Raw genomic sequence first — 9,577 nt, forward strand, 5'->3', positions numbered from 1 at the left:
CCCACGTGGTGAGCCAGTGCCCACACAAGTGAGTCACGTAGCAAGATGATGATGCATCAAAAAGAGAGAAAAAGGGAGAGTCAAGATGAAGTGCAGCAGAAACCAGGAACTGAGGTGGCGCAATTGATAGGGAGCCTCTCTCCCCATTGGAGGTCTCCAGGATCGAATCCTGGTGAATCCTAGAGGGGACAAAACGAGAAGAGAAGACAACACAGACAGCCAAAACAGCAGGGAGAGAGGAAGGGAAAGGGGGTGGGGAGATAAATAAATAAATAAATCTAAAAAAAAAAAAAAATGCATGTTAATAATGCAACTCAAAAAATAGAAAATAATGTTTATTTACTCTGAGTATTATATATACATATATATGTAAAAATGTGTGTGTGTGTCTTTGTCTTAGGTATCAAGACAAATGGAAAGAAAGCTATGAATTTTCAGAAGTAGTGGGCAGGCCCTAAATTCCCGCCAACTCTAAAAATTAGGATTTGAGGCAACTTTATCTATACCCCTCGTAGCAGGAAGGTCCCAAGTGATATCTAGATTACAGCATTATTTGCGGAATAGAAAAGGAAATACATGAAAATCTTGAGAAAGTTCGTTTGTAGAAATATAGATGGTTTTTATTTTCTTCTTTTGCCTGTTTGTGTATACTAAAATGTCAAGAAAATATATGAATTATTTTGGAAAGAGTAAAAGTTAAGACAATGTACTATAGATAAACATTTTAAATTTAATTTACACTAAAAACTACTCAAATTGTATGCTGCAATTTCTGTTTCAAACATTCATTAAGAAACAGCTTTCTTCATTACAGAAAATAAAAATAGCTGATATAGATACAGAAAAAACGGTAAGGTGGATTTATTTATGTTTATTCAATTCCCTAGAAAGTTAATCCTCAAGTTTAGTAAAATGTTAATCAGGAGGAGGAGAAATTTTTTTTTTAAGCAACTACATTCAGGTTGCTCAAATAGACCTAGTTTAAATTTTGACCAAAATCCAACCTTTATTAACTGGATACAACCTTAATCTTATGAACAAACAACCAGATTAGGTGATTTTAAAGTTAGCTAGTAATGCTGAAGGAATACATATCTTAACACTAAATCTTTTTAAATGGCAAGTTTATGGAAATAGAATTAATTATGGCTATTTTTAAAAGGTTTCACTTCACTCCATAAGGGAGGTAACAAAGATAAATCAATAGAGATTAAATTGTGACATTTAGATTAAATATGATACATTTTAAGTATATACCTAGGGTCTTAGATACCTTAGAGATATTTAATAAAAATTGGTTGTTTCTATTTCTAAGAATATGAAAAAGGCACAATATCCTGGATTTAGTAAGAAAGAGCAATGCTACATCAGGGGAATCTTAGCTGCTTAATATAATACATTGATTCACAGCGTAGATTCTAAATATTACTACTAATAAAGTAAAAATAGTACTAAAAAATAGCACATATCACATATTAATTTTTTCAAAGGTTACCTTTCTTAATTACCAGTTTATATGTTGTTTCAGTTATCTATCACTGTGTAAACATGCCCAAACATAGTGGCTTAAAATAATATTTATTGTGTCTCACAATTCTGTGAGTAAAGAATTCTAGTGGGACTTGGCTGGTAGCTTTTGTATTCTGTGTAGCAAAGACTAGGGTCACTCACCAAGTTGCTTTCAGTTAGAAGTTCATCTAGGAGTTCCAAGAAGACTTCACTCATTTTCTGGCACTTCTGTGCTCTTCCATGTGCTCCCCAACCCCTTCTTATTTTGGAGTCCAGCCCAAGCTTCTTTTAGCATGATGGCTGGCTTCCCAGAGCAAAAGAGGAAATTGCCAGGCTGCTTAAAGACTTCTTAACCTACATGATGGTTGCATAGGTGTATTCATTTTGTATAAAATTAATCAGGTTATCAACTTAAGATTTGTGTGCTTTATAGTATGTGATATACTTCAATAAAAAGTAAACGGATTATAGGTACTGTTTTTTTCTAATTGCTCATTGTAGGAAATGTGGAAAACCATGAAAAGTAGAAAATTAAAATGAAAACCTGAAAACAAATTAAAATCTTTTTCTGAAATGAATGTTACTAGTTTTCCTGTTGTTTTTTTTCCTGCTGGTATATTTCTATGGATATTTTTATAGTTGACATAACATTTTATATAGATAGCACATCCTTCTTAATTTTTCCACTTAACCCCATGTGATAGGCAAATTCTTCCTGGGATGAAGCCATGATGGTAATATAAGTAGTTCATTTGATGCCCTCCCTTTCTAACCACCTACTAAAATAGCCTAACAAATACAAAATGGAGGGAAGCAGCTGTGGCTCAAGCAATTGAGCTCCCGTTTACCATTTGGAGAACCCGGGTTCTATCCCCTGAATCTCCCGGTGAAAAAAGAAAAACGGGCGTCCCAGACCTGCATGATGGGCACAAGCCCCTGCGTGGCGCTAAGAGGCCCACACAGCAAAGCGATCCACCAAAAAGGCAACCAGATAGAAAGAAAGAAAAGTGGAGAAATTTTGCCTTACCCCAGAAAATAAAGAGCAAACACATCCACACATCTCAAGATTCAAGGAGCTAGTATCACAGAGAAAGGGCAGTGCCAGCCTGGCAGCAGTATGCCTTTAACCATTCTATCTAGAAGGATGACTTTAACTCATATCCTTTTCACTTGCTATGAGAAGTGACTGGCCTGCAAATGCTTATTAGGGAAAGCTGTGGCTGGCCCTGCTCTCAAAACCATTACAAGTACACAACAGAAAGGAAGCCTGCTTACACACTTGCTCCAGGGAGATCACAAACCTTATTGCCACAGGCTCTGCTTTTGATCAAGGGAAAATGTTTGAGAATAAGAAAGAGATATTTAAAACAATCCTAGTTAAGATATACTGTGGAGAGCAGATGTAACTCAGTGGTCAAGTGCCTGCTTCCCATGTATGAGGTCCTGGGTTCACTCCCCGGTATCTCCTAAAAAAAGAAAAAGGTAGATTGTAACCAAATGAGCATCAAATTATGAAGAATTAAATGTGTGAATTAGGTCTTGGTCAATGATCTCATAATGGAGAACAACAGAGCTGATGAAAATTAATAGATAAAAGACTATGGACTAAAGATGTAAGTGGACTACTGTTTACAAAAGGAAAATAAATAAAAATCAAGAAAATAACAGAAATTTATAAATAGATATGTATTCAGGATCACTGAAAGAAAGATTCAGTTTTCCTATGCAGGACTATGATCTTTTCAGGTGTCAGATTACCTTCGTGCCTTAGAGTAAAATTTTATAGTTTCTTCATTTTGGTCTTTGCATTATGTGGATTTTTATTTGTTTATTTCTTTTTTTTTTCAAATCATGACGTTTATTTTGCCACTGTTTTTCTTCTTATCAAATTCTCTAAATGATTACTAGTATATATTGTCTAATAATGATCATTTTGTCTATGCATTTCAAAATGTATACTTCATATTTTTTTTCTTATTGCAATGGTTGACAACATGCATTTTGTTTTTTCCTGATTTGAGTGGGAATGCATTTAATGTTTTACCTTAAAGTATGATGCTTGTCATAGAGCCTGGAAGATCACTTTTATTATTATATTCTTAGCTTAGTAAGGTTGTTCACAGATGTAGAATTTTATTGAATTATTTTTAATCATCTTTTGAGATGATCACTTTTTCTGTAACTTTAATATGTTAATGTAGTGAGTTAGATGCTTAGATTCTATAAAGTTGCTGCATCATTATTTTTTCATGATAAACATAATTAGGCCAAAAGTATTCGTCTTCATAAGCTGTAGGTTCTATTTGCTAATATTTTATTTGCCATTCATGAGACCAACCTATAATTTTCTTTTTGGTGTGCAATAGTTGTACTACAGAGCTAAAGCCCTGATTATTCCAAATTCTTAGAATGGGTTATAGGAAGTTCTTTTAAAACCTATGTTCCTGAACAGCTTGTACAGCATAGATATTATCTGTTCCTTGAAGTTTTGTTAGGACTAGCTAGGAAATTCTATGAAACTGGTTTGTTTTTTTTTTAAAGGAAAGAAGTCCCTTAATAATTTCTGCTATGGTTTTAGTGTACTCATTATTTCTACCTCTTCTTGAGTCAACAGTAATATTTATATTATATTTTCCTAGAAAAGCACCCCTTTCCTAGGAAAGGATTATTTTGTCAGAATTATTGTGTATAATAATAAGCAATATATTCTACCAATGTCTAATCTTTTCTCTATATGCAGTTACGTCCCTTTCTAATAGTATTTAAGATTTCTGCTTATTTTTCCTTGGTCAGGCTTACCAAAAATTTTTCTATATATTGGTCTTTTCAATGAAACAGCTTTTGGTTTTCTTAAGTTTAGATTTTTGGTTTAATTTTGGTTCTTGCTTATCGACTCATTTATTTGTCCTTGTCTTTCTTTCTACTTTTTTGGGGTATATTTTCCTCTGACTTCTTAAGTAGGATGCTTAATTCCTGTATTTCCTTTTTTAAAAAAATATTTTTGCTTTTTTAATATATGCTAGCATCGCCTCACTTGTCTTCAGCAATGCTGGGACTACACTTGCAATAGCATCATCACATGTGTGTCAAATAGATGAAACTGAACTTCCTGAAAATGGTATCTTCATTTGCCAAGTGATAGATGCAGAAACAAAACCCAAGTCACCACAGACTTGACAAGATTTGATTTACTTAAGTGCCATGTGGATGATAATAAAATAATTTGTACTCCCCCCAAAAATATATTTGTGTATATATATATATATATATATATATACACATATAGGTAAATTATTAATAGTACTAAGGGTTTACATCAAGAAAGAGTAGTTTCTCTTCTTTCTACCACCAAATGTAACTCCCAAAGGGGTAGCCATTTTCAATTCTTTTATCTGGGCCTTCTGTCACTTATTTCTATCTTTCTAAAATTATGTTTATATTGCTACTTCTTGATTTATCAATTTTAGACAGAATCTATAGATCAGTTACTAAGGTATTTTAGGATTAACTTTCTTAAATCATTACCTCTCTACTTACTCTCTCCATTCTTGAAAATTTTTATTAAAACAATAGCTAACGTATATATTGTTCTGATTATATATTGTTCACTATTGAGTCAAATAGTATACTCTGACTAGGCGCCCTTTTGTGTAAACCTTTCTGTTTTTTTTCTGCAAGTGATGATTGCTTCCCTTTTTAAATTTGACTATGTTTTCTAAGTACCTAGTTCTATATTTTTTTCAAATGCTCCAACAGATCTGCCAAACACAGCAGTAATTTTTCCAAATGCTCAAACATATCAGATAATCTCTGAGTTCTGTTTTAATTTCCTTGGACATCTTTTCCCCAAAGCCCACTGTCCTCTAACTCCAATCTGGACTGATTGTCCACTAGGCCCTTGTATATAGCCATTGAAATAGACTATTCCCTTATCATTGTCCTGTGGTAGATCCCCTGTTTTCTGGCTCCCATGTGTATTGTTGAGGATTCTTAACAGTCTACAGAATATACTCTTGCAAGTTTAAGCCCAAATAAATTGATTTAACTTTTACAATCATTGAAAAATATGAGGAAAGAGTCTCTAGCCTGAGCTTCTATAGAACTAGACTATCAAGGGAGCTGCTGCTTCTGCCATCGTTAGGAAAAGCTGGATCAGCATGCTGATCTCACAACTGCTGGCATCAGATCAGGCAAACTCTGCCACATGAAAAGTTGCTGAATTGAAATTCCTCCTGCTAAATTAGGAGGATACCGGGGAATCAGTATGCCACAGCCACAACTGCCAGCTCTAGCACCACATAATCTCACCACAATCTGTACCAGCATCTACCCTCACATAATTTGGTAACAAATCAAACTATTTCACAATACATCTGCTTGGCATAGCCAAATAGTCTAAATCTGGAACATTTCAATCTGCAAGAAATTCTGGGATGGATGTCTCTCAGCTTTCCATCTTCTGCATTATAGGAAGGCATTCTGGGACAAGGTTGTCTAGGTGTCATTCCATAGGATATGCCATAGTCCTCTTGGCTATCCAACATCTATCACAACCTTCTTCCACTCTTAAATTTACAACATATTCCCACTTATAGTAATACAACTATACTTTGTACAAATGAAAACATCCTTACCATTGCCCCAAAAAAGGAGACCCAAAATCTCTGTCACTGTATCCATCTCTGGGTCATGTTTTTCCTCTTCCAATTCAGTCACAATCTCCTCTTTATCACTTGTAACATGTGGACTAAATAAACTCACTACCACCAACACACCCTACATAAAATAAGAGGGGTGAAAAGGGAGAAAAGGAGACTGGTTGTTTTATATACACACACACACACACAATGCATTACATATACATATAACATAATATATACATAACAGAAAAAAGTATGCATAGCTACTATTGTCCAGCTTCTGTAACTGATCATGAGGAATAGTTGTTATTTGTAACTTCCTACCACCACAACTCACTCTATGTTACTTTTGACCCAAGTCAGCCCCCAGATGATCCAACAATTTTACCTGACCTAAACCTTTATTCTTGAGATGTTGGGCCCTTGGCATTTCTGCCTGTATTGAGTTGCTTTGTTTCTATTAAATTTTAGCACTAGACATAGCAGCATCAGGAGAAGCTTCAGAAGATCCCCTGGCTTCTAGACATAATCTACCTTGGCCCCACATGTGATAATCACCACCAATCACCTTAGCCAACAAAGTAACTCCCCTTTAGGCCTATAGTTGAGTGGCATGAGGCCAAAATGGCCAGATGGGAATCTTAAGGTCCCATCTATTGGAACCATTGTTGTGTCTCTTGTAGAAGTATTTTTCTTTGGGTACCACAGCCTCTAAACAAGCAGAGCCTAGAGTTGAAGGGATAGGAAGCAAAAATTTTGCAACTGGGTCATTAGGTGTAATAAGGAGGGGTGCCACTCCCATCCTTGGGTTCCTGGAGCTATGTCTTCTGGCTTTGGGAGAAACTGCACCATGTACTATATCATAAACTCACAAGGTGTTGCCTCCCAGCTGGGAGACAACTGAATTTTAAACACTATTTTATAAGGTCAGTTCAGTTCATTGTCTTGTTTCTTTTGCTGTAAAATGAATTATTTGAATGGAAACAATATTTGTGGGATACTATCATAGGAATTAAAGTTATTTGGTTAACCCATAGATAGTATTGCTTACAGGGAGCCTGGAAAATAGTAAAGGGATATCCACATGCAGAATGAATATTTACCTTGCCCCTACCATACTGGGAAATATTAAATGTTGAACCCATGTCAAGGGCTCGGTGCTGCTGCACTGAGCATTGCTGAGCACAGTTATTCCCAAAATGTGTTCTTCCTTCATTACACAATACTGGAGTTTTTGGCTGACCACTGACTGCCCAGAATAAAGATTATGTTTCCCATCTTCCCTTGCAGTTTGGGAGTGTAATTAAGTTCTAGGAAATAGTATGTGAGCATAAGTGATGTGCAACCTCCAGTTCATGCCTTTAAAGGGAAGGAGTGGGTTTTCCTCTTCCCTTTTTCTTGATTCCTTCTGACTAAAATGTTGACCTAATGATGGCGGTTCTAGTAGCCCCCTTAACTCACAAAATCAAAGTTGTATTTTGAGAATGGCAGGAAAGCAAGCAAGAAGAATCTGGATCCCCCAAACTGTAAGGCTGCAAAACTAATCTGGATCATCCATTGGGAATTTTATAGTAGAGAGAAATAAACATCATTCCTATTAATATTACCTCATCATTGTGTTTTCAGCCTAACCTGGATAGGCACTCAGCAGTGGCAATCACTAAATCAGCCTCAATAAGGGGAAGTCCGTTTTGTTGAGTCCATACAGAATCTCTGTTCTTACCATCATGACTAATTTGTATTTTTTAAAAAGATTTATTTATTTACTTTTATTTTTCTTATTTTTTTATCTCTCCTCTCTCAGATGATTCTCTTATCTTTCCGCTCATTGTTTCCTCCAGGAGGCACAGGGAATTGAACCCCAGGACCTCTCATATGTCAGGGAGAGCCACATCCCCTCCCTGTGGGCTGTGGCATCTGCTGGCTTGTGGCATCTGCTTGTTGTGGTGGGTGGCACTGTCTAGCTCATTGTGGCAGGGGGTAGCATCTGCTTATCTTTTTTTAGGATGAACCTGGGACCTCCCATGTGGTAGGCTGGAGCTCAAACTGTTGAGCCACATTCACTTCCTGCTAATTTGTATTTGAGCCCATTAAACATTCATTGGAGTGGCTGGAGAAAGAGGTTGACTGACATCCAGAGAGTAGATTAGCTTGTCCCCCTGATTATTTAGCACTTTCTCTGCAGGGTAGGGGGGTATTGGGGAAGGTAGGGATTGGATGATCATTCACATGGGACATAAATATACTCACATTTTGAATCTAGTCTGAGAGGTTCATATATGTAGCTTACCCAAATTTCCTTCTTCCCAATTCTCCAACCAAGCATTCTTCCTTATTCTCTAACCATCCAGGTAAACCATTTGCTAGTGCCCATAAATCACTGCAATTTTTATCCATTGTCCGTTCATTTTTCCAGGCAAAGCAGGTAATCGTATTACTTCATAGTACATTCTTCTCACCAGGAGGGGGGGCAACTCCTAGGTAATTTCTAATTCTGTAGCAGTCTACTTGTCAATGTCAGCATATTCTCCAAAACTATCTGAAAAAAATAGGTTTGAATTTTAATTCCTCAGTTAACTAGTGATAAAGGACTTCTCTAAGACCATTTTGTGGGTTGTATGAGTCAGTGCATTGGAAAAGTGAGCCACCTGCTCATAAACTTACCTGTGTTTTCAGGACCTGCTTGAGACCAAACTCCCAACTGCCAGTCAGTTCCACTTGATGGTGGAGCTTAGCTGGTCATGTTCAACATAACACTCTAGTGGATTAGATAAAAAACACCCAGCTCATGGTCAGTATCCAGGCTAAGTAATCATTTAATGTGCTATGGTAAGTCTTTATCTGGCCTAATAACAAATTAAGAAATAATTGTCATAAGGAGATTAGTTATTTGCCAAGTGGAGACTGTCTTTGCTCTACTTCTCTTGTTTAGGCCTGCCATAGGTTTCTACACAGCCTTCAGAATTAGCTACAGACACATCAATCACCATTGTATCCTCTGGGTCTCAAGGACCAGGTACTTGTACTGCAGCCTGGGCCAGCTAACAGCCTTCTCATACTCTAGCCCTTATTCAAAGTCTTAGCTTGATGGATTGCTAGATAAGGTCAGTTCAGTTCGCATAATTATGGCACATGTTAACTCCAAAAATGCAAACACTCCCAAAAGAGTGTTGTGCCTGTTTCTCTGCATAACTTTGCAAGGTGTATCCATGTATCTTTTCTTTTTGAGAAGCTATCCTGATATGACTCAAATAATTGGATCCCTAGAAACTTTTCAGAGGTGGCAGGACTATGCACTTTTTTTTTATCCCCCCCACCTTGTGACTTGCTTGCTGTCTGCTCTCTGTGTCCATTCGCTGTGCATTCTTCTGTGTCTGTATTTATTTATTTTTATATATTCCCACCCCCCTTGTGGCTTGCTTGTTGTC

At 36.5% G+C, this 9,577-nt stretch overlaps 1 long non-coding RNA gene across 1 annotated transcript; it reads right to left on the reverse strand.

Moving 5' to 3' along the window:
* Positions 1-598: 598 nt before the first annotated feature.
* On the reverse strand, positions 599-8,688 carry LOC131273058 (uncharacterized). The gene is made up of 3 exons (XR_009180175.2): positions 8,440-8,688; positions 6,144-6,285; positions 599-2,975 (listed from the first exon to the last, which is right to left on the reverse strand). It is a non-coding gene; the product is annotated as an uncharacterized lncRNA (long non-coding RNA).
* Positions 8,689-9,577: the final 889 nt, after the last annotated feature.

This window comes from Dasypus novemcinctus, chromosome 13 (assembly GCF_030445035.2).
Source record: "Dasypus novemcinctus isolate mDasNov1 chromosome 13, mDasNov1.1.hap2, whole genome shotgun sequence".
Lineage (NCBI taxonomy): Eukaryota > Metazoa > Chordata > Mammalia > Cingulata > Dasypodidae > Dasypus > Dasypus novemcinctus.